The sequence below is a fragment of the Manis pentadactyla genome, chromosome 7 (genome assembly GCF_030020395.1).
Source record: "Manis pentadactyla isolate mManPen7 chromosome 7, mManPen7.hap1, whole genome shotgun sequence".
NCBI lineage: Eukaryota > Metazoa > Chordata > Mammalia > Pholidota > Manidae > Manis > Manis pentadactyla.
In genome coordinates this window covers 2,544,860-2,571,694 of record NC_080025.1, presented here as the reverse complement: position 1 = coordinate 2,571,694, position 26,835 = coordinate 2,544,860, and the positions used below count along the sequence as shown (strand labels likewise).

Here is a 26,835-nt window from a genome sequence, read left to right as displayed (position 1 = left end):
ATGAGTTCTCTCTCTCTGTAATGTGGGGGCACAGTAAGAAGGTGCTGTCAGCAAACCAGGAAGCAGCCTTCACTGGGGACCCAAACTGCCACCTCTGTGCTGGACTTTCCGCCCCCAGAACCGGGAGAGAGACTGTCATGTGAGCTGCCCAGTCTGTGGTATTTTGTTATGGAGTCCCAACTGAGAGCATATTTGCCTGTTGACTGTCACAAATGCACAATTTCTTTCCCACTCCTTCACCTGTTAGGAGAAAGTGTTTGTGATCAGCCACACTCTTGACAGACTCATGAATAGGAGAAAGTCTGCCACTCAATAGGGTTAGGATCACGATCAGCATCATAGGAGGCAAATAGGGGCTGAAACAGTGGTTGGGATGAAGCCCTTCACTGTTCTGGATTAGCTGACACACTCACAGGGAGTGAGGAGCCGGTGGGAGTACAGGGAGCAGGCTTCCTCCATGCCAGTTACTGAGAGCGCAGCCCTAACAAGTAGATCCCTCAACCCACACAAAACAAAAGGTCCCTGTCTTCTACTTGATGACATGGATTCCCTAAGCGGTTTCCCTGGTTACAGATGGCATCTTTCAGAAGAGACCCAAAAGCATAAATGTAACTACACTGGGTCAACCTTTGCAAATTTTAATGCACTGTCTGCTAAGCAGATGCAATATTTATAAAGCCTCAAATACACCATTTTTAAGCATGAGGGAGCATATGGGATGGACCTCTGCCTGTGCTGTCCCTTCTAGAAGCTCAATAAGGCTCAGCATTGGCTTCTCATGCACCATTTTTGGGCATTCTTCCAAATATTTCCATCAGAATCACTCTCCTTCTGAGTGAACAGTGCGGCAACCTCACCTGCAACCCCAAGAAGATGAAGGAAAACTATGGAAAGAGAGTTAAAAAACAGAAAAAAATTTTCATGTTAAATAAGAAGAGCCAACAGCTTCAAACTCTAAAATTTTGCAAACTTTGTTCAAAAGTAAAACTTCTTCACCCAGAAATATATAGTGTTTACCCCAGTGCTTCCAGAATATGGGAACAAACTATCCCAGTGAATGAAGTTCAGAGGAACATGAGAGATCTATGGAAATCAATTAGAAATAAAGAGAACACTTCAGAAATAACAGACATATTAGAAGAAAATTAATCGCATTAGTGATGTGAGAAAAAAAATCTGCATGAATGTGATGGAAAAGGCAGAGACAAATGGATTGAGAGGATAATAGACGGGGAGAAGAAATCACAGACAGCCAGTTGTACATGGTGCAGGCACCAGGAGGAGAATGCTGGGAATAATATTTTAGTGTTCCTTAGGTGTTCGCAATGTAATGCAGAGTTGAAGACCAGTCCAGGCAACACAGAGACAGCAGGCATGAGCATCTGTCTTCTCATGCCAGTTGTCTAGGTGACGAGATATGAGAAATCATAACAGAACCCGAGGACATCCCATAGATGTCTCATGAAGGTCCGTGTGCATTTCCTGACATAACTCAGGACAGACGTTTGCTGGCATCATGAGCAGGAGTCAGGTCCTTGGTGTTTCCCTGGATCCGCTTATCCAGTTTTCTATCGGGGAAATATTGCTAAATGTAAGCAGAGTCCCAGAATGTGTTTCTTGATCCAGGCAAGGAATTTGTGAGATTTCTGCAGTGCCCAGTCCAGGACCCTGGAATTCGCTCTGCCTGGAGCCTGCAGCCTATCTATGTAACACCCAGCAGCCTGCACAGATCCCCTTAGAGGAAATGAACCTGTAGATCTCATGTATTTTTTGCTGCTTTTCATCTTTAAGGTACCAGACTTTCTCTGACAATGAAAAATAAAATAAAAATAAAAATCCTGTTGGGATATGTATGGGTAAAACACATAAAAAAGATATTTCACTGAAGAAAATACACAGGTGAAAAATAAGCACAGGAGAAGATATTCAACATAATTAGCTCTTAGGGAAATACAAATTAAACCCACAATTGTGATGTCACTGCCCATTTAAAGTAAGAAACAGTGATAACCCCCCCCTACAGAAAAAAATAAGAAAGGGCTTTCTCTAGGGGACTGGAAGGTCCCCCAGCTCTCACATCCTGTTATCTTGTATATATAGATCGTGAAAAATGAGGAGCAAAAATAAGGCTGGGAACAAGTAGTAACAGTTTTCCTCAGCAAGAGGACTGGACCCTCCGGGGCTGATCCAGGCTGCCTCCAGTGGAGAAGACACAGCCGCATTTCCCTGTGTGTGCACAGTCGGCCCGTCGGGCCCCCGGACGTGCCGAGAGGTTCACTTCCTTCTCTGCACAAAGCCATTCTGTCAGTTCTGCGCTGAAGCAGAGAGAATTCCGAGACACCAACTGCCTTCTCAACGTGGAACAAGAAATAACGTTGAGTAAACATTCCCCAGGAGTCACCTCCTTTTTATCTTTTGTTTTGTTTTCTCCTTCTGGCCGGCTCATTTTGGCCTAGACACTGTCACCCATGTTTTAACACTGTGACAAGTGTCCCCTCCAAGCGTTTGCTAATGTCGGGGGGTTGTTTGTTCCATGAGCCTGAACCCCCACTGGGGAAAATCTGTAATTGCTCACTGGGAATAATGAAGCAGAAGGTGGACGAGGAGGGTAATTGTGGAAAATCCGAAAATGCAGTGTGGAAATGTTCCTGAAAATAGAACACAGACCGAAGTGACAGTTGAACGGGATTTTAGGTTTCTGAGGAACGTGGTGGGAGGAATAGCAACAGTTCAGACTGACGTTGTTGGGCACGTGAATAACATCTTTGCATTAGCATTCACCTCGGGGACCAGTGCGAGCGCCTGGACGCACACATGGCCTTTTCACCGAGGGAAGGCTCCACACTGCACGAACAAAGGGCTTCGCTGCAGAGGATGGGAAGAAATGAGTGTTATTAAAGGAAAAGTGTGTCAGTGTGGACCTTCTGAAAAACCTAATCCTCTTCCTCAGCAATTTTAACAACAATGAATGTTCCTAAAAATTGTGCCCCGTGCCTTTTCTCATTTCCTCAGAGTGATTCAGTACTCTGCTATTTTTAGAAACCCCTTATTTGTCTACACAGGAAGAGTGTTTATTAAATTTGCTACTAATTATCAAAAAATCATTCCGGTATTACTAAGAAGCAGGCCAAGTTATTAGAGACTGTTAATGGATTTCTTTGAGAGATTTCATTTCCTTTGCAATTTATACATTTCATCATATTTGAAGTCAGAAAGTTTAATTTGTGAGTGGTCTTTCTTAATTCCCAAATTTCTCTCTTAATATAAAGTCTAAAACATTTATTTATTTGACCTGCATATGTCAATGATGTATTTGTTTGTGAAATGTGAACTTTCCTAACAGGGAAAAATTATGTTGATTTTATCATAATGACGCTATAGATTACTATAACTATGTAGAAATTCTGTCAGTAAATGTAATCATGTTAGAAGACATCTCCTGTAAATATATATATTTATTCTCATTGCAACATTCCGTCACTCTTCATCTCCATGCTAACATTGGATTAAGACAATTTAGTTAACCACTACTAACATGTTGCTATTTTTGACAGGTTTTAGACTAAGGATCATCGAGATTTAAAATTCTTAGAAGGAAATTTAGTTTATATTCTTTGTTCTATTGAAACTTTCTTATTTTGATATAATTTTAGATTCACATGCAGTTGTAAAACTTAGTACAGAGAAATGTCCTGTAACTCAGTTTCCTCCAATGTTAACACCTTAAAAAGCCACAAAACAGTGTCACGAGCAGGGTATTGCCAGGAATACAATCAAGGTACAGAACATTTCTATCGCCACAGAGATTGTGACCCATTTACATCCATGCATCTCTCTCCTGATCCCCTGCCCACACCTGATCCAGGACAACTACTCTGTTCTCCCCTTTCTGTAATTGTGTTACATCAAAAGTGTTATATGCATTGGGCCATGCTGCATGTGACCTTTGGGTTACCTTTTCCACTCTGCATGGTTCCCTGCAGACTGACCCAGGGTGTTGGGTACAGGGCTCCATGGTCTGTTTCTCTTTATTGCCGAGTGGTGTTCCATGGTAGGTGTGTACCCCAGTGTATGTAACCATCCACTCGTAAAGGGCACCTGGGAGTGTTAGCTCTTGTGTATTTGAAATCAAGCTGCACAGGTTTGTATGCGAATGTGTTTCCATTTCTCTAGGACAAATGCCCATACTATGATCATTGCAGGTTTCGTTTTTAAAGAAAGTGCCAATTGTTTCCCAGAGTGCCTGTGCCATTCTGTGATCCCGCCGGCTATGTGAGTGGGCCAGTTTCCCCACAGCCTCGTATTTGATATTCTCAGTATTTTAATTTTAGCCGCCCTGGTGTGTGCAGTGTATCTGTGGCTGTATTTGCATTTCCCTAATGGTTAATGATGTGGAATGTCAGTCCACGTTCTTCCACGTCATTGCTGTGCCTTCCTCCGTGAGATATCTCCCCTCACCTTTGGCCCTTTTCCAGTTGGACTGTTTGTGCTTTGCAGATGCGCCTTAAATAAGAGTTCTTATCCATTCGAGATACCAGTCCTTCGTCAGAGATGTGCTTGGAAACACTTTCTGCCAGTCTACAGCCTGGCTTTTCATCCTGGTACCAGGAACACCCACAGAGGAAAAATTTTTAATTTTGATCAAGTACAATTGACCATTTCTTTTTTTCCTTTTATGGATGAGGACATTGGTGTTAAGTCTAAGAACTCTTTGCCTGTTTGTACATCCTGTAGAATTTCTTCCATTTTTTTCCTAAAAACGTTTAGAGTTTTACATTTAAAGGCATGGTTTATATTGAGTTAACTTCTGTATTCACATAGGACATCTTAAAGTCTGAACTCTGTAGCCCCTGGATCTACTGGCTCCAGCACCACGGTTGAAAGGGCTGTCTCTCCTTCCTTTATTGAACTGCCCTTCCACCTTTGTTAAAAAAAAAAGAAAAATCAATTAGGCATTATTTGTATGGCCCTATTCCTGGATTCTTTCCTCTGTTCTGTTTCCCTATGAATCTATCCCTCTGCCAGTACCACACAATCTTCATTACAGTAGCTTATATAGTAAGTCTTGAAATTGGTTAGACTCATTTCATTCATTTTGTTCTTCTTTTTCAAAATCATTGTAGTTACTGTAGTCCTCTTCCTTCCCATATAAATTATAGAATATTCTTATCTTCATATACAGAAAGTTAGGTTGGGATGTTTAAAGGAATTCATCGAACATATATGTCAATTTTGGGAAACTGATATGTTTACTATATTGAGTCTTCCAACACACTGTATCTCTCCAGATACTTGGATTTTTCTTATCATCATTTTTCCAGTGTCTTGTCATTTCCAGCCTCTAAGTCTTGCATGTGTTCTGTTAGATTTCCACCTAATTGTTTTTGAATGATTTTAAATGGTACTACATTTAAAATGTTTCTATTCATGTTGTAGCCTTGCAGAACCCATAGATGAATTTCTAGGCACTTCTTTGTAGATTCCTTGAAAAGTTCTACATGGACAACCACACTATTTATATAGATGGACATTTTCCCCCCTTGCTTTCTGATCTCATTAGCTTTGATTCCCTTTTCTTGACTTATTGCACTGGTTGAGAACTACCAGCAGTTTGTTGAATAAGAGTGGGAAGAATGGATATCCTTTCTTTTACCCAATCTTAGGAGAAAAGTCACCTATAAGTAAAATTATAGCTGTATATTTTCTGTAGATGCTCAGTTCCCTTTAATTCCTAGTTTTCTGAGTTGTTTTATCCTGAGTGTTTGTTGAATTATATACACTGCCTTTATTTCTATTTTTTTTTGCAGTAATATGATTTTTATTCTTCAACTTAACAATATGGAGGACTACACTGATTTTTTAAAATTTTATTCAAGTGAAATTTACATAATATAAAATGAATCATTTTAAGGTGAATAAATCAGTGGCATTTGCTGCATTGAGAATGTCATACATCTATCACCTCTTTCTAGATCTGAAGCATTTTTATCATCCCAAAAGGAAACTCCATAGTCATTAGGCAGGTACTCCCCTCCCCCTGAGCAATGGCTAGAGCTTGGCACCTGCCAGTCGGCCTTCTCTGTTTATGGATGTACCTACACTGGATATTTCATATCCATGAAATCAAACATTATGCAACCTCCTGTGTCTGACTTCTTCTGCTTAGCATAATGTTTTCAAAGTTCACGTGGGAGCATATCATTGCTTCATTCATTTTTACAGCTGAATGATATTCCATCTTGGGTATATATCACATTTTGTTTATTCATTCAATCGTTGTTGCAAATTTATGTTGTTTTCACCTTTTGGCTATTGCTTTTAAAGATACTCTGACTACTTGCATGCAAGTATTTGTATGAGAACCTGTTTTCTATTTTTTTGCAATCTATTTATAACAGAAGAATTGCTGGGTCATACGGTAATCCTAGGTTTAACTTTTCGGATAATAGAAACTGTTTTCCAATCAACTGAACCATTTTAGTTCCCCAACAACAATGTTGGGAATGCAATGGAACAGCCATGGTGCCCATTTTTCCATATTCTCGTCAACACTTGTTATTTTCCTTTTTTAAATTAGTCATCCTACTGAATATGACGTTGCATCTCATTGAAGTGTTGATTTCCATTTCCCTAATGACTAATCATTTTGAGTCTCTTTTCATTTCCTTGTTGGCTATCTGTTTATCTTAGGAAAAAGCATCTGTTCAAGCCCATTTTTAAATTGTCATCTTTTGCTGTTGAATTGTAAGCATTCTTTATATATTCTAGATGCTAGACTCTTCTCAAATATGTAATTTGCATTTTCTTTCATTCTCTCATTGCTTTTTCATTTTTGGGTAATATCTTTTGGTGCACAAAGGTTGTTTTATATATATATATAAAATATATATTTTTTAATTCTGATGGTCCATTTTATCTAATTTTTCCTACTCATGCTTTTAATGGTGTGTCTAGGACCCCATTGCCAAGTTCAGGTCATGAAGGGTTACCTCCATATTTTCTTCAGAGAGTTTTATGGTTTTAGCCTTTATACCTAGGGCACTTACCTATTTTTGAATAAAAAGGTTGTGTATGATGAGGAAGGGAACCAAATCCCTTCTGCTATGTATGGCTGTTCCGTTGTCCCAGTGCTATTTATTGAAGAGACTGTTCTTTCCCTTAGTGAGTGTTCCTGCCATCTTTTTAAAAAATCAGTTGTCCTTAGAAAAATGGGTTTCTATCTGGATTCTCAATTTTATTTCATTGGTCTACGTGTTTGTCTTTATGGTGGTACCTCACTAATTTGATGACTGTAGCTTTGCAATAAGTTTTGAAATTGGCAAGTGTGAGTCCTCCCAGTTTATTCTTTTTTGATATTGTTTTGACTACTCGGAGCCCACTGAGAAGGAAGGGAGGGAGGGAGGGAAGGTCATTGGTTTATTTCAGCAATGTCTTATAGTTTTCAGTGTATAAGAATGAAAGTCTTAGGTTAAAGTTTAATTCTAGGTTAAATTTTAATTTATGGATATTTTATTCTTCGGGGCGATCGTAAATGGAATTATTTCCTTAATTTTTTGTTTTTAATTGCTCAGTTCCGATTTATAGAAACACAACTAATTTGACTGTGCTATCCTTGAGTCTTTCAACTTTGTTATTATTTTCTATTAATTTTAAACAAATTGATTCAATTTGTTAAAATATTAATTCTGGTCATTTTTTTGGTGGATACTTTGGGATTTTCTGTATGCGAGATCATGTCATTTGTAAACAGTGATTGGTATGCTGCTTCTCTCATTGGAGGCCTTTCTGTTTTCTTGTCTCTTTCCCCTGACTAGAGCTTCAAGGAAAAGATTAGTAGTAGTGGTGGAATTAGGCATCCTTGTCTTGTTGCTGATCTCAGGGGGAAGTCTTTCCTTTTTTTTTTTTCTTTTTTTGTAACCACTGAGTATAATGTTATTTGAGATTTCATATCATGAAGTACCCTTCTATTCTTAGTAGTTTAAGTGTTTTTACCATGAAAAAGTATCTCATGTTGAACCACCTTTGCATTCCTGTAATAAATCCTATTTGGTAATGATGTACAATCACTTTAATATTCTGTTGAGTTCAGTTTAGTACTATTGTATTGAATAATCTTCCATCCATATTCATAAATGAGATTGGCTGTAATTTTCTCTTTTTGTGTTGTCTTTGTCTGTTTTTTGTGTTATGGTAATACTGACCTCATGGAAAGAATTGGAAGTATTTCTTCCTGTCCTAGTTTTGAAAGAATTTAAAAAGGATTAAACTTAACTTTAAGTTAACTCTTTACATGTTTGGAAGAATTTCCCAGTGATGACATCTAGAGCTGGATTTTTGTTTTGTGGAAGATGATTGATTACTATTGACTATCTTCACTTGTTTTAGGTCTGTTGAGATATCCTTTTTCCTTCTTGATTCAGTTTAGTGATTATGTGTTTCCGGAAATTTGTTCATTTCTTCTAGGTTATTTAATTTGTTGGGGGTAAAGTTATTTGTAGAATTATTCTTTAGTTATTTCTGTAGTTTCAGTTATCTGTGATTTTAGATATTTGTGCCTTGTCTGTTTTTTTCTTAGTGTACCTGAAATTTGTCAATTTTGTTGATCTTTTCAAAAAACCAACTTTTTGTTGATTCTATTGTTTTTCTGTTCTCTTTTTGCTTTTCACTTTTCTTCGTTCAGTCTTTGTATAATTTCATTCCACTTGCTATCTCTGAGTTTACTTTCCTTTTCTGTTTTTTAATCCTGTGTAATTAGGTTGTTGTTTTGAGACCTTTCTTCTTGTTTAATGGGTATATTTACAGCTACAATTTTCCCCTTGAACACTGCTTCTACTGCCTTATATTGTGGGGTGTTGTGTTGTGTTATTTTCATCCATCTTTCGGTATTTTTAAATTTCCCTTAAGATCTGACCCATTGGCTATACCTGATTTTTTTTATTTGTTTGCTGTATTTGAACCTATTTGTGAACTTCCTGTTTTCCTTCTCTTAGTGATTTTTAGCTTTATTTCATGATAATTGGATCAAACAAAATAATTTCAATCTTTTAAATTCATTTAGACATGTTTGTGACCCAACATATGGTTTATCTTGGAGAAGGCACCCTCTGCATTTGAGGAAAATGTATGTATTCTGCTGTTCTTGGGTAGAATGTCCTATATAAGTCTTGTTGATTTATAGTGTTGTTCAAGTCCTCAATTTCCTTACTGAACTTTTGCCTAGATGTTCTATTTTTGAAAGGGGGGTATTGAAGTCTCCAAATATTACTATACAACTGCCTTTTTCTCTTCTAATTCTGTCAAAACTTATTTCATGTGTTTTAGGGCTCCTTTTGTTTGGTGCATATATATTACAATTGCTATATTTTCTTACTGAGTAGACAATTTCATTAATATGAACTATTCTTGTTTGTCTCTTATAAGGGTGTTTGAGTTAAAATCTGTTTTTTTCTGATATTAATATAGTCAGCTCAGGTGTCTTTGCTTGGAATATCTTTCTCTGTCTTCTGGTTTCAACACAATTGTGTCTTTGACTATAAAGACTTTTTTATACAGCATATAATAGGATCATTTTATCTTTTTTTAATCCATTTTGTCAATCACTGCTTTTTGAATGCTGAGTTTAATCCATCCACACTTAAAGTAATCACTACTAAGGAAGGACTCGCTTTTGGCCTTTTGCTGTTTGTTTTCTATGTCTTATGCCTTTTTGTTCTCATTTCCTCCACTACTGACTTCTCTTGCATTTCATTTATTTTTTGTAGTGTTCCATTTTGATTTTCCTCTTATTCACATCTGTGTGTATTTTCCAGTTATTTTCTTAGTGATCACCGTAGAGACTACAATTGCCATCCTGAGAGTATAACGATGTACCTTGAGCTGGTACCAGTGTAGCTTCAAGAGCATATAAAAATTCTGCTCTTGCCGTTTTGAACCCACCCTTGATGTCAATACTATCAAAATTACATGTTTGCACATTGTATTCCTGTTGATACAGATTGATCATTATTGTTTCATACATTTGTCTTTTAAGTCATGTAGGAAAAAAAAAGGAATTGCACGTCATAAACAGAATAATAGTGACTTTAATATTTACTGGTTTACCTTTACTGGAATTTCTTATTTGTTTGTGTGACTTTGAGTTATGGTCTCCTTTCATTTCAGCCTGATGGCGTCTCACTGGCATTTCTGGTAGAGCAAGTGTGCAAACAGCAAGCCTCTAGCTTTTGTTTATGCATGAATGTCTTAATTTCTAAATTTTTAAGGAAAATTTTGCTGAAAAGAAAATGCTTTGTGAAAATTTGTTTTCCCCTGCCCAACCTTTTACAAATAGCATCCATATACTTCTAGCCTTTGTTCTTACTTATTGCTTGCCCTAAATGTAGCAATCAACCAGATACGAAAGATTAGAGACTTCTCAGGTTTTCCTGAGAACACAGCCTACTGGGGACATGTGTGTGACTTCCCAAATCTCCCATTATTATGGTACTTTTGAGTGTTCCAGCTTCCCAAGGAAACTTTCTCTCCAGTTTGGCTTCCCAGACTGTCGGTATCTTATTGTTTGGCTCAACTGCAATATTTTCTCCAGGTGGCTGTGGTTGTTCACTCGCCTTAGAAGGTTTTTGATGAATGCCCATCCTTTTCTGCCTTGAGTGTAATTTAGGCAAAACAAAGACAAACCCAACCCTTTATGTCAATCCTTGAGTTAACGACCCAGAGTAAGACAGACAAACAAAATAATCCGTTCAATGTATTCAATGTTTCTGGACTATCTCAGTATACTTTAAAGCTAAAGTGATCAGATACCGTTGTCGATTTGTTCTGTAACAGGTTCAACTAATTTTTTATTCACAACTGTATTTAGAAGTTGAATGTGGCACTGAAAATTGAACAAACCCAAAGTTATCAGAATACTTGGGAAATGGGTTTTTAATTAAAGTCTGTAAATGTTCTCATTAGTTAAGGTCAAGTCCTTTAAGCTTTAAATCCGTAAAACAGTAATACTTAACACTAGCACCCCAAAGTCTCCCCATTTCATTCTTATTAGAATGCCAAGTAAAGGTAAGCTGATACTAAAGCTGATCTGACCCGCACCACCCCTTAGCTTACCTCCTGGGCCTCATTGCCTCCTAGGCTTCCAGAACACTCTGCTACCTGCCCCCCACCCCAACTCCCTGCAGGCATCCTCAGGAGGCCGTGCTTCCCTTCCTTCTTTGCCCAAGGTCACCTTCTGTTCTACCTAATCACACTTCACCTCTATATCATTGGTACTCCATGATTCCTTTCACTGCCATACATTTTCTTTTCTTCCAATACATGTCTCATCTCCTAACAGCATAATTTGTGTATTTCTGTGACTTGTGTATGATTTGTTCATTATGGTTATTGCTTATCATCTCCCTCTGTACCCTGAGATGGGTCGCCAACGGGACGGGTCTCTGTCTTCCCTGATGGAACTGAAGGGACTAGAGCGGTGGGGGCAGCTGGCAGTCAGTGAATACTGGATGAATGACAGAAAACAAAACACTTTTCTCCCATTCCTAATAAATGAAGTGGCTGAATTCTAATCCGTATTTTGTTGTTGAAGGTCTTTGAGTAATTAGTTTTTATACATCGGTTTTAATATTACTATAAATATGAATAGCTGTTGTGCTATTCTTACTAAAATGATGTTTCTAGGAAACATCACTTTGTGTCCTACTTAGCTTTTAAATTACCTCGACACTTCAACTAAATCAGTAAGGTGATTATGTGTCATCTTTTCCTATAGCAAAATGCCACAAAGTTACATACGTGTCAGTTGCTTGGCAAACAATTTAATTAACTCAACTATTTATTTCTTTGTAAAATGTTAATTGAAGCAAATATTACAACTTGAGTTTCTGTTTTGAATTCTTATGACTGAAGATTTTACTTCAATTAAGAATTAAAAATAAGCCAGGGTTTGTGTCTGTGGCTTCACATTTCCATTCTACTTAGACATTTCTTTTCCTTAGCACTCACTTCCTGTCCTTTGCTTCGCCCTTCCTCCTGGGGGCCACTTTCAGAGCCTCAGAGGGTAGATTGGAGACAGGAGGTCAGGTGGGACCTGAGAGTGGCCAGAATATTACCAGGAAAAGGGCTCCTGTTCCATTATAATTACAGAGAAAAGATTTGCAGGGGAAATGAAAACACAGTCATGAGAAAGGTAATTGTGTGTCTAAAGTTAAGGAAAGGCTCTGTGATGAAGTCAAAAGAATTAAAGCTGCGTCTTAGACAAAGTCCTTAGAATTGTAAAAGGAAGATGATCTGTATGTCTGCCTCCATGGACAAACTCCGCGAAGCTTTAGACAACATTGCAGGAGAAGGGAGGCAGGGGTATGTACCACGCACTTGACTAGCCTCATTTTTAAGCAGCAATTCATTTTTTCTTATCCTAGGGAGTGAGTTCTGGTTGGTCCTATCAAGTCCACCTTCTACAGTCGCCTGGCTATATGCAGGAGGGGCTCAGCTAATAACTCTTCCTACCTGAGTCATGGATAAATTGAGAAGTAAGGCAAAGATGTAATCCTGAAGGGTGGCCGGCAGCCTTTATTACTCATTAAGCTACCCTTGAATATGAACTGGTATCTCCAGGCATTCCATCTTCCTAGGACAGAGCTCTTGCATTAGACTGACATCCTTTCTCTCTCCACGGATCCTTTGCAAGTCCAGGCCCTGTCCCTGGACGGCATGGAAGAATGCATGAATGCATGCCCCCTAAAGTGGGAGAGAGGAAGGAGCCCTCTTCCAAATGTCCAGTTTCCCCTTCCCTATGCAGCAAGCAAATAGTGTCCTTTATCTCTTCTGGACTAGAGTGTGTGGAGGGTGGTGTACAGAGACCAGGGGTGTTGTAGGAATGGGCTTACATCCCCGTGGAAGGAGTGCATGTCAAAGAACCATTTCTATATTTTCCATTTGCATCGGTGCTCATTTGAGGTTTACTCAAGTTGCTCTCTGAACTGAATTTTGAGAAAAATTTCAGGTACATTGAGAGTCCTAGACCCACACTACCCGAAAATAATGGTTTAACAATAAGACAGCAGACAGTATGATAGGAAGGAGAAAATGCACCAGGGAAGTACAGTGTGAAATTGGCCTCCATCTGCAAAGGGAGGGGGGAAATTGCTGATGCTTCTTTTGGGATCCATTTTTGGACTAAGATGACTATAGTCAATTCATATGCAGAACTGACCTTAGGACTTGGGTATCATAACCCTAATCATGATAAAATGAACACAACTCAATCCTAAAATACCCAAAAGTGGCTACTGAAATGTTTTGGAATAATAATATGAAGAAATTAAATCTTCTTTAGGATCCTCAAAGTACTACACTTGATAAAGACCAGTTATTTGCAAATGCCTCGATTCAAATTCATAATGACACTTAGCATGCTTTGGAGTTCCAAGGAAATGTGTTTGGAAATAGCTTTTCCTCCGATGTTGTCTTTTTGCCATTTGTGGTGTGGTTCTTTTCAGCCTGGGGCAGCTCAACTACCCAAGTATCATATCGGGAGCAGGAACCCCTGCAGGAGACTTGACAGCAGAGAGTTGTTATCTAGGGCTATTTTAATGCATGTCATAAATCACAAAGAAAAGTTTCTATTTTCAAACAAATAGAACCAATCATGATTATGGGTTTCTAGACATCTATTTTAGAAAGTCTGATGCTTGTAAGTCTTTGCTTCATTTAAAACTCTGATTTTAGAACTTGCCTACAGAGGAAAATAGCATCATATGTATCCCTACAGTGACAGACAAGTTAGAATTGTGAATTAAATCATCATAATGGGATTTTCAGTAATAGGAGTAAGATTCTACATTTCATGTGTTTTTGCTGCTGCATGAAAAATAACATCAGTCTTCAGACTTGTGTGCTCAATGTGGAACTTTTAATGTACTTGTTCATCAGTGAGAGTGGCTGCTCACTCAGTTGCATGGTGGTCTGTGAATCAAATGATCCTTTTACCTTGGCTAGATTTTTGTAGATAAGAAAAGTCATCTGCCTCGTCTTTCAAGCTGTCACATGGTGTTATCTCTAGATAGTCTACTTGGGAAAGTTTTACTAAATGGCCTGCATTTGTGCTGAGGAAGCAGACAAAGGGTTTGTTTTTATGTCTAAGCGGTTTGTATCTCTCATAAAGCAGTCCTTGGGATGCTGGGGTTCATCTGTCCTCAGCCAGGGGGTCATATTCATTCTCTCCTTTGGGATGATGTGAATAAGCTAGACTCACAAGAAATGTCAGACTGTGTTTCACAGTTGTTCCTGGGCTCCAAATATCAGTGAGACTGGATTTAACTTTCTGTGTCATTTTTCCCAATCCCCCTTGGATTCTTACAGTTCTCTTGAACACTCCTTATCAAAGCAACTTCTCAGTTTCTTAGGATTGGGAGTAAAATTTATCACTTCTTCCCCTGTCTCTCCTAATCTTCTCTATTAGTAGTTTAATTGAAGAATGATGTTTAAAAAACTGACAGTTCAAGCTCCTCCAGACTTGAATGTGGCTTCTTCAGATCTCAGAGGAAATGTGAGACTCCAACATTTTCTAATTCAGTCTCTTCTTTGTACTTTAGGGAACTCGACCCAGAGAATCGAGTAAAATCTTTGCTGTTAGTTTTCCAAATAATACTGGGACTTTGGGCACAATTTCTGTCCCTCATTTGTGGACTTGTGTATCCTCTAAGATAGGAACCTTTCATTTCCAACATCTCTGCCTTGTGCAGTGAATCAAATTAAGTCCCCCTAATAACCATATACCGTGCCCATTAAATGAAGCAAATGGGGACTAGATATGTGTGTTTAATTCCAGAAGAAGTGCTTGGATTAGAGTGTCACATTGAGGTAATCATGACAGAATGTCATCATACCCTCGGCAGAAGCTGAGGTCTTGAAGATTTTCCTGGCAGATGTGTGAGCATCGGATGAGGCTTTGAACCCAGAGGGCCTCATGTGGCATCTGGTGATGGAGGAGCTGATAACCCATAGAGCCTTCGAGCATAATTGTGAAGTATGACTCTGAATCGAGAAACCACTAAACTTAACTCTTTCTTCTGTGATCCACTTACATTTGCACAAATTTTTATTTTCTACAAATGACTATAAGCAAGCTACGCTGGAACTGGGATGACTGACAGCTCAAAGCCCAGCTAGCAAGGAAGCCATTCTCTGTGGGTTTAGTGATTTTAAAATTCAAGGCACCATTCTAAGTGTGGCTTTATCAACCTTTTTTCTGAAAATGGCAACTGTTTAACTTTTTGTTGTTATTCTCTTAATTGAGGAAGCATCAACATTTAACATTATATTAGTTCGTTGTAGAACATAATGACTGAATATTTTATGTATTGCTAATTGATCACCAGAGTAGGTCTAGTAACATTCATTGCCACATATAGTTAAATTTTTTTCTTGTGATGAGAACTTTTAAGGTCTTCTCTTATTGCAACTTTCAAATATGAGTATTGGCTGTAGTCACCATGTACATTCCATCCCAGGACCAACTTATCTTACAACTTTAAGTTTGTACCTTTGGACCCCCTTCAACCATTTTTAAAACTATATAACTCTTGATAACTAAAAAAAACACTTTTTATTACTTATTAAAGTTTCCCTCTGCCCTATACCAGCTGTATGACATTCTTAAATTTGTAACAGAATGGGAATTTGTTATGGAATTTGATGTTATAGAATTTCGAATACCAGTTCAAATTTCTCCTAGTGCAGAGCACGTTCTCATTTTAGTTTCAGCGTGCATACTGCCACTCATTGAGCGTCACGTCAGTTTCCTGAGAAACCTCCAGCAGGTCTAAGATTTCTGACTCAGTGCCGAACCTTGATCGGTCAGCGTGGCACTTGGCCCCTTGTCTCTGTGCTCGCGTCCCTTCCCATGACACACATTTCAGTTCTGAGTATAATCTTTTGGTTCATTTGCAGCAGGTGCAAGGCAAACTAAATCAGTATTTTCCTGCAGAACAGACCAGCTCTTCTGCTAGTACTCTTTGTCTAGCCACAAGCTATTTTTCTCCTCCATCTTCTTTCTGATTCAACACCTTGGAAGTTGAACTCAGGAAAAGTGAAGAAGAATAGAATTAGAGAAAACTGAGCAACTATGTTTCAAGAGGAGGGAGACACCTGTGCGCTCCAAGTTCCAATTAGAAGTCAGAAAAATAAAAATGCACACAAAGTCAGCTACAGACTGTATATCTTTACAACTCAAGGCCACAGATTTGAAAGAGCAGAGTTCTTTTTTTTTGCAGGTGTGGTTTGTCCAACAAATCCTAATCCTCCATGGAGTTTCAATATGTGTGATTTCCTCAGAGACATTATAAAGCCAAGATCAGATAAGGGGCGGAAGCCAGGGCTCTGCTTCTTGTCCACAGTGTGGGAGCACATGAAGCCCGTAACGGAGTGGCAGGTGCATAAATGGAGCCCTTGTTTCCGTTGTCGTCTCCGGGCTGCGTGGTCTGTATCCTCTGTGTCGTCATATGCTTCTTTCAGTCTCTGAGTTCGAAAACCTCCCATCACCACCAAGGACCTCACCAGCTCCCCTTCTCCCCTGCCTTCCTCTCTGAGCATTTACATTAGCTCCATGCTCTGTGCATGATAACAGATCAGTGGGGTTTTAGCATGACTTTTTAACATTTCAGTTTCTCTTTGGAAGTAAACTCTCACTAAACATTAAAACAGGACATAATACTAGAATTTTAAAATACCTCTTGCTGACCTAGAAATTAGTCTCTACTGTTCAAGAGTAAGAGAAATGGGAGGTAGAATACTGGTGATGTGCACCTGCACGGGAAGAATTCTTGTAGAGGATGGAAAGGCCCTGTTAGAAAGGAAGGGATTTGGAATATCCGAGAAGGAACCAGCTGGTATTCTTCACTCTTCTTAACAAGTGACACTGAATTGATTGTACATCATCACGGCTAAACTGTATCAACTAACATGTTAGATTTTAAAAGCAGTATTTAAGGGAAACTTGTTTTCCTACATTGATCCACCACCATTACATTAAGATCCTAATTTATGCTTCTTTCAGCTTTCTATGTATTAAAGCAGGAATATGAAATGATGTTCTTTCAAGTGTGGGATATAATTCAATTGTATTGATCCATAATGATGTTTCACCCCTGGGGATTTCATTAAGAGACAAATATCTGACATAACGTTATGGATGTTCTGCAGTTTATGGGGAGAGAAAATTCTCTTAATTAAGAGTTTATACTGATTGACCAGAATAACTCACAGTATAGAAATACAGATTTGAAGTTTCTGAGAGAAAAGTCTCAAATTCAGTATCAGGCCAAAAGTCAGCTACTTAAAGAGCATCCGCATGGGGTCCTGGAATCATGATAAAGTCGGGCTTGATTCGCTTGTTCCATGTTGTTTGTTTTGCTTAGTGATAGAACCAACTTCATCACTCAAAATCCAGGAAGTCAAATAATTTGGCATTTGAAATCCTTGAATTTAAAGTACCTTTGTGTGTTCTGAGAGACCACATGTGCAAGGCATGGAGCCAGCAGGGGGGCCAGGGAGGCATCTCTAGGAAGCAGGGGCTGCAGGGTAGAGACAGAGAAGGGGTGAGGTCACACCCATTACTCTTTCACTTGTAAAATTTTCTTACTTCAGGAGACTTTCCACTGAACTATCTGTGGTAAAAAAGACACTATGGTTTTCTTCATATGTTCTGATTGCTATTGCAAAGTACCGTAGTCTAGAAATTTATTTCTCACAATTGTGGAGGCTGGATGTCTAAGCCTGAGCTGCCAGAAGATTCACTGTCTAGGGAGAAGCTGCCCCTGGCCCTCCATGTGCCCTCATGTGGAGAGGGGGCTGACGCTCCCTGGGGTCTCTGTTACAAGGGCACTAATCCCATTCCTGAGGGCGCCGCCCATGTGATATAGTTACCCACTCAAAGCCCCACCCCCAAGCACCATTGCAGTGGGGATTGGGTTTCAGCATGAATCTGGGGCTCACAAACTTTCAGACCTTGGCAACAGCTGCTGCTCTTTCTCTTTCCAGCTTCTACTTTTATTCCATGTGCTCTCGTCACTACAACAACCTTGCAAAACAGTCACCATCCTCATTTCACATCTGGGGAAACTGAGGCTAATATTGTCCAGGTGTTGTTCAATCCCAGTGCACCTGGCTGGAATTGAATCAGTTTTTGTTTCATTTGATCCAGAGCCTAGTGCTTCTGTGCCCCTACACTGTGCACAGAGTTCTTCCAGTGTATCTCTTCAGGGTGGGTAGACATCAAATGACTTTATTTCCATTAATGGGACAGTTTTCAGTCAATGGAAATATCGTGGGACTGGAAGCAGCCACAGTTCCCCGCCCTGGGCACAGTCACTGAGGAAGCCACGCTGACATCAGAACCCTGAAGAACGCCTTGCCCTGAACGATGGCCCCTTTCTAGAACAGAAAGGTGGAGATGCCAACCTATAAAGGAGGATTGCATAGGAGAAGAGCGAGCTAAGAATAAAGCAGGGGATATTTAAATTAGTCCAGGGGGCCATCAACAGGCTGCTACACAGGACTGAGATTACAGGATCCCTCATTTTGGAATTAGAAAGACGACACCACACTCTGAATGTTCTAGATAATCACCGGGCTGAAGTATGGGATTGAAGTTTCCTTTGCATTTTTATGGATTCTTTACACCTGAGTGTGTATATAGATTTAGTTTATTACACCATCATCATCTACCTCCTCCACATATGACCACCTCCCCCAGGTGCTTTCATAGTGGAACACTGAGTGACAGACACTAGTGTAGGAAGGGGGACAGAAACAAGGCAGGCGGAATCCTCATTCTTGAAAGGTTTATGTGCTAGAGTAAGTAAGTGAATGAAATAGTTTCACAAATGGCAAATGCTACCAGGAAACAGAGCAGGTGCAGGATAGATGGGAAGATCTGGGAAGAGCATTCAGGGCGGATGGATTAGCATGTGCAAAAAGCCAGAGGTGGGGACAAGCTTCGTTTATGCAAAGGAGGAAAAGAAGTTAAGCAGAGCAAACCCACAGGTGGTATGATAACAGCCTTTAGTGGAATAAGGAAAGATTGTACTCTTCATATTTACATAGTCCAGTGAAAATCTCATTGTCTTTGATGAGCACTAGGACCTGGGTATTCATGCCTCATTTGTGGTGTAAGGGGCTACCTGCATGGCCTGGCCCCTGCACCATGGGGTCATGGGGGGGCACAATGTTTGGTCTTGTCTCGGGCTCCTATACCTGTGGTTTTCTTACTTTCCATTTTTGCTCAGCTTGTCTGTAATCCCTCCTACCTGTTTGGGATTAACATTGACCCAAGCGCCCTGAGGCTATCAGCAGGGGAGCCCACGGTCAGTGACTCTTGATGCTGAGCCATCAAGTGCTTTAAAAAATTCCTTCAGCGCATGTTGTTCCTGGAAAATGCCTGAAGACTTTAATTTTGAAACACCTTCATCGAAGTCCTAGGAAGGACATTTTAAGTCATGATCCTTCTGCAATTAATCATTTTCCAAATAATGCAGACGCTGAGATAATCGATGAAACTGTAGAAGATAATGCACAGCAGAGCTTAATGCATATTTGATTTGTTTACTGCCTCAGAAAGTACTTATCTGATCAGGGAAACTTCCACTTCCATCAGTGAAATTTGAGGACTCCTGATATTTGAAATTCTGGATCCACTTAAAAGTATGTCATGCTCCTAAGCCATTAACGAGCCTGAGAAATTCCGGGGAAGAGCACGGTGGGCCTTTTTCTTTTACTTGAGAGTCACCACATTGTTAGATCCCACAGAGCAGGCAGCTTTCAGTCTTGTGGAAACCTACCGTGGACACTACAGATTTCCACAGAAAGGTCAAAATAGGAGGAGCTTTGGAGGTCGAACATCTAGTTGTAAAGAAGGAAAGATTCATTTGCATAGAAATTTACATAAGATGTGAGAAATTTTTGTTTTCCCAAGTGGATATCTAGCATGAATAGAGATGGCCCCTCAGTGTAATAAATATTTAAAAAAAAACTGAATTGCTTGCTTTCAAAGTAAACCAGTGTGATAATCTGGGCTTGTTGCAAACAGGATATAAGCTTGTTTACTTTTTATGTCTATTTATATTATCACAGTTGTGATGATAATATAGCTTCTGTTCATACTCTGTTTTTAGGCAAAACTCTATTTACTCTTTTAAAGGGTATCAGGTCAGAGACTGGGAAGGCAAGTGTATATTTCCCAAATCTTCTCATTTCCAGATTATTCCTCTGCAGTCCAGGCACTCATTCGTCATGTGAGTCGTTTCCTTCCTAGTAGAATCAGTACAGAGCACCCTTCCCTTGCATGGCTTCATGACATACTGAACAATATAGACCACATCTTTCTGGAGTCACTGAACCAAAGCACATGTCAAAATACCCCAGATAGCAAAGTGTTTGCTCCCAGAAAGGGTTTAACATAGCAAAGGCATTACCTGGCTATAAATCTTCATCGAATAATTATTATATCAGCTATCAAAACAAATGCTAAGTTGTTTCCCACCTCAGAGGCTGTGCAGGAGGTAATGAGGTAGCGTGTGCCACGGGCTTGGCAAATGAGTTTTCAAATATCTCATTCAACTCATTTGCTCCATAAGAACGGGTCATCAGGTCCAGAACGGAAGAGACGATTTCAACAACTCCTGGAGTCGAGGGAGGCATTTGTTTATAATGCACTCATTCATCAAATGCTCACAGTGAACCAGGATGAAGCGCAGATGAATTGGTGCAACACATATTTTCTTCTAAGAAATGAAAGGTGTGTGCTAGGTAGTAGAACAAATTAGACAGCAAGAGTCAGGGAGGAGCTTATGAGCCTTCTCAGAATAAAGATCAGCAGCAACAGGGAAAGGCAAACACATCGTAGATCCACGTCTTACTGGCTCCCGTCCCTGGAGGACCAGCAAAAGACAATCAAAAACAAACTGCCCACGTGTTACATGTCAGGTAACAACACCATCTTTAAAAGTGTGAAGTATAGATCAGGAAGTGTTCAGTAAGGGGATAGCAATAATTATCTTTGGTAATGGGATTATAAGTGACATTCATATTTTTAAATGCTACTTCATACATTTTTTTTCCCCTGGGCATCTACCAGTTTTAAAAAAGGGCTGAAGTTCCTACCTATCTGTATTTCACCACAGTTGTATGGTGAGATCTAAGCTCTCAGTGCGATAGCCACTGGGATTTGATCACTACATGTAGCAGGGAATGGATTGTGTCTCCACTGACACAGCTGTGATTTGGTTTGACAGTCTTTGTTGTCAAAGACCATCCTTCATTTCTGGGAAGCTCTGAACACCCCACTTCACTTCCACCTGTATTTCTATATCTACAAAATCATGTTGTGGGACAGCTGTCATGGCTGCTGAGATGACATGTGAAAATGTACTTTGAAAACAGCCCCTCACTCCAAAAAGGTTGAGACAGAATTAAAAAGATTGCTGGTGACCCTTTGTATTTGGTACTGTAGGATTTTAGGATCTCTACTGGGTAAAAATCTCTTACTAAATTAACTCTGTGTGGGCCCCTGATACCTAATATTCTTCTGACTACTCCAGGTATGAACCAGATATTTCATAGGGTATAATTCAACTGCTCGAGGATGTAGATACTACTTCTTTGGTTTCCTACCTTCCCTGGGATATAATTGATATATAATATTGTTAGACACCAATTTCTTGAAATCACAGCATATACTGAAATTTTCTGGTAGTTGTTTGCATTACAGCAAGTAAATGCTTATCTGTGTGTGCAATTTGGTGTGTATGTTTCTGTGCGATGTGCATTTATGGGACACATGCATTTTATATGTCTGTAAACATCTACTTCCTTTTCCTAACATTGCCATTAATTTTTGGTTTGGAGGTAATTCCCAGTAGCAGTAGATAAAGAAAGAAAATCCTTAGAAATTTTCTTCAGCAACAATTGAGTTTTTCAATCCTGTAGAAAAGAAAAAACACAATTTTCACTAAGAGATTAAAATTACCACTGAAACACTGCAGATCACTTCATTGCCGTTAGGGAGTATAAATTACAAATGCACTTACAATGGATTCCTGTTGAGCAATATGTTAAGGTATGATTATGCTTATCATACTTAAACATTTGTCTATTCATTGTTTTCAAGCTGAAATAATCTGCTTATTTTAAGTTGTTGTAAGGCCAACATTTAAATCAAACATTTAAATATTTCTTTAAAAAGCAAACATTTGTAGAATATTTGAGAGTTCTCTGTTGCAGGCAAGCGTCCGTTAGAATATAAAAGCCAGGCTGTGGGATCATATCAGGAAGATGGGCAAAAACATTTGCTGGGGACCTTGGCAGTTTGCTTGTGGTAGGTCTGTAGGCGAGTCCCATACTCTACTCTATATGCCAAGTGTGTATAAACTCTGAAAATGTATACAACAGGATATAATCTCCATACATTCATCTGTGGCTTTATTTACTCAACTAAAAGAACCTTTTTCCATTGAAGCAACCTTTATTTCAGACATTCATTAACATGGTATGTGATAAGCTCTCATACTAATGAAGAAAGGGTGCTCTAACTTATTTGCATTTAATTATAATCAGTTTACATTTGGGGATTATCTATTTGGAGAATCATTTTAGTTTCAGTGTGCATGGTTGTAGCCATTGTTTTTAAGTGTGTCGGGAAGTACAAGCTTATATAGCTCATGATGATGCTGACAGGCATGGCTTTAATGTAACTGCTCTGGAGGAGGCGGCCTTCCATTCAGTGTTGGTGTAGATTTTGAATAAACGCTGCTCACTCAGAGAACTCTAGTCAAGTACAATTGCATAGACAAATAATAATTTTCATGGGGCGTGTGTGTGTTCTAAGTAAAATTCGAGATACTGTCATAGGTCAGAAGATACTGACTAAATTGCTGGCAAGTTCATGATTCTCTAGTGGCACCAAATGTCTCTTAGAATAAAGCAGGTGGGGCTGTCACTTCTACAAAGAAAGGCCAGAGAAATCTGTTTTTGTTTTCTTTTAGCACAAAATGCTCTTTCCTCACAGCTCCAGGACAGGCCCACCCAGGAGAGGAAGCGGTCAGGGCTGAGGAGCCACTCCCACTTTATGATCCACTTGTCTCCCTACAATATTAGAGGAATCCCTCTGGGACCCAAATCTCTAGCTGCTTATAGCCACTCAGTTTCAGTTACATTACCTTTTCCTCATTGATTTGTGAGGCTTATCTATTATATTATGAATGTGCCACAAATATATATATTGTAAATATATCCTATTTTTTGTATTCCCATTTCACTTTTTCTTTTATGATTATGACTTTTTTAAAGAAATGTGTTCAATTTAAAAAGTCTCTGCTTACCAGACAGGACGTGTTTTGTCATTTTCCTTTGGAAGCATTACTGTTTTACATTTCACGCTGAGGTCTGCAATTCATGTGAATTGAAATTTGTATGACTATGAGGCAGGGAACAGCTGCATTTTTCCCATTTGGATAACCAACTGGCCCAGCACCTTTTATTGAAAAGACCATCCTCTCCTCAGGGCAGTGAAGGCCACCTTTGTTGTAAATCTAGTGTCTCCATCTCTGTGAACTAGTTTTGGGAGTTTTATTCTATGCCATTGGTTATCTATCCAGGTGTGTGCCAATTAAACACTGATTGAATTACTGTAGCTTTGTAATAAGATGTGACATTAAGTAGCATAAGATCTTCTTATGCTTTTGTTTTTGTTCTTCTTCATGATTGTCTTGGATATTCTTGGCACAGACCAACTACATCAGAATCTACCTCAGAGAATAGATGCTTTGAAGACTAACCCAATTGTTTGCAATCTGCAGCCAAGCCTGAGATTTACTCCTCTCAGAGCTTTTGAGCAGGTCCCAGAGTTTCTAACAGGACGTGTGGAAAAGTCTAGCTATTGAGCAAATGCAACTCATTCTTCATAATGCACCGTGCTTAACTAATTGGGACCCAAACACAGCTGAAATGTTATTCCTTGGAGAAAAATCTTAATATTTGATAATCTGGTTCACCGTGTTGGGTCTATAATAGTAACTACTTTCCTGCTGACACTTTTTTCTGTGAACTTATTTTTCTTTCCTCCAATTTATAATCAAGTTTTCACTTTCTGATTTACTCTAAAGCAAGAATTGCTAGATAAACTGGAAAAGCTATTTTCTTTGAAGACCTTTCAAAACCCCACAGCTTTAATATCTACTTGTTACAGTGTTATTGTTAGATTTAAATTTAGTGGAAAATGGGCTTCTTATTAGTTCTTTGGTTTTAAACTCACAAATCCCTTTCATTAAATCTTTTTTATTAAGATTTCACAAACTCCCACCAGCATTTGATATTACTGGGAACGATTTGAGCACTCAGAGAGCTGCTATTGTGAAATACTTTTAAAAAAGCAAAAGGTAGTTGGAAATAATTTTCTGTTTGCCGTTCAACAGTAAAAGCTGGGATAACACTTGTATTCAAGTACTTATGCTACATGCCATGATCCGAATGTGCCCAGGTCCGTCCAAAACTTTCTTAATACGCTAGTGTCAAAACATTTAAATGTATTGGAACATATTGGTGGGGGAAATGGCCAGATTAAGAAGGAATGAAACATTCCAAGCAGGTTTCAGAGCTCCTTAATAGCCAACCTCAAGTCAGTTAAATGTTAGCAGGATTTTGTGGGAGCTATTTTGTCCCCTCTCCTGGTGGTGATATTTACAGGTGAGATGATGACAGGGTGTCCCTTCAGAAGGTCCCAGTGACCTGTCTGTCCTGATCTTACCTCCTTTTCACTCAGTCTGGACCAGGCATGGCCATGGCAGGCATTCTGACTCAGAGACCAGAGCAGGTCATGCCTGGAGGTTTACACACAGGAGGCAGTGGCGTGGGCAGAGCAGGGCGGGGGAGCAGGTGAGTAAGGGGTCCCGGGGCAAAACTGGGTGATGTGGGATGAGGCGAGGCGGGAAGGTGAATTGACTGGTGGAGTTGGGAAGGGGCAGATCGTTGAGTTTGTCCTGTGGTAGGAATATAATTGGTGGGTGCCTGGCTGCTCCTGATCTGCCAGACACTGGCCTCTCAGCAGAAGATCCCTGTGGAATCCTGGGCCTGCAATTTATAAAACAGGCCCTGTTCCTTGGAAGTGCTCTTGAGATCTGAGGACTGTCAGAGAAGCCCAGTGTCAGAATCAATACCACAAAATGAGCCGAGGGGTCAGGACCCCGCTGTGGGAACACTTCCCAGCCTGCTCAGGTGGTGGGAGGTGGCTCTGCGGTGCTCAACTGCCCCTCTCATCCTCCCCCAATATCATGTAGCTACTTAGTTTCTGCCTCCACTTCCACAAAGGTGGGGATGGGCAGCGGGCTCCCCACAGCATCCCACCAAGCAATGCCCAGGACACCAGCTGGTTGATCTCCAATTTGCTCCAATTATGACACTGTCTACCCAGAGATGACGTCATGTCCCACGGCTAAAGGGCTCAGCCCCCCAAGATGACCCTCCAGTTCAGATGCAAATCACAAGCCCAGGCTGTTATTTCAACTTCTAACCAACTGGCTATAATTTAGAGGTTCCTACAACCCCCTCCTTGGGTTAGATTAATTGCCGGAGAGACTCACAGAACTCACTAGATAGAGGGGTTTATTACCAAGGATGTTAAGAGGTCTGACTCACCAGCCAGATGAAATGACGCACAGGGCGACCTCTGGGGAAGGGGCTGCGCCCTCCCAGCACCTCCACCTGCTGGCAGACCTGGGAGGCTGAGAACCTGTCCTGGGTTTGTGCTGAGGCTTCGCTGCGTAGGCATGAGTGATGGGCTTGCTGGCCATTGGCTGACTCGGTCTCCAGCCCCTCTGCTCTCCCCAGAGGTCAGGGGCTGGGACAGAAAGTTCCCACCCTGCAACCAGCCCCCGACCTCAGGTGAGGGTACCATAGTCACGGTGCTAACACAGCAGAAAGGGTTTTTCTTTGCTCCCATCACTTGGGAAATTCCAAGCATTTTAGGAATCCTGTGCCAAAGGAGTTGAAGACAAAATATGTATTTCTTATAAATTAGGACATCACAGTTGGAGACCTGGAACACTAAAAACCAATCCTACTTGGACCTAAGGGAAGTTAGAGTTAGGGGAGTGAGCAAAGTGTGGGGTGTCGCTGAGCTGCCCAGGGAAGCCAGACGTTTTCTTCGGGAGGCTCCATCCCTGGGGTGCGCTCTCCCTTCCCCATCCAGCAAACCCCACCCACGCAGACAGGAAGATTGGAGAGAGCAGGTCCCTTCCTCAGCTGGGCTGCCCCTTCGTGTTTGCAAAATTTAATTGTATCTTATCACATAACTTTTACTTTCCACTGGATAAGACTCCTGTGGTTTGGTTTGTTCTTCTGTTTTGTGGGACAGTCGCTAAGGCAGGTGCAAGCAGGTAGTCTGAATATTGAGTATGGTTTTCCCTCACTATTCTCGTTACCTCGGAGCGCAGCCATGTGGATATACCGTTACGAGTGTGTGTGTGTGTGTGTGTGTGTGTGTGTGTGTGTGTGTGTGTGTGCACACATACATACTATAACTTTATAATGATTATTTTATCTGTCAGTTTGGTTTCCCCCAGTGAGGAACTAGTGTGTGGTGTGTTTCCACATGATCCTATGTAGATGATCAGTACCAAATTTGTTTCACAAATATGAGCATCTGGTATCATGAACCTGTATTTGAGAGTGACAGAAAAAAGTGTCCCCAAATTTCTGATAATATGAGTTCCCAAATGTTGTATATTTTCCTTCTTCTTCCTCTTTATTAAAGAAATGATTCTTGATCTTTTATTCCTGGAGAACAAA

General features: G+C 40.0%; 1 protein-coding gene across 1 annotated transcript in view; it reads left to right on the top strand.

The window, feature by feature from the left end:
- The window catches only part of CSMD1 (CUB and Sushi multiple domains 1), a 1,485,257-nt gene that overhangs the window by 250,914 nt on the left and 1,207,508 nt on the right, over positions 1-26,835 (top strand). The window lies entirely within an intron of this gene.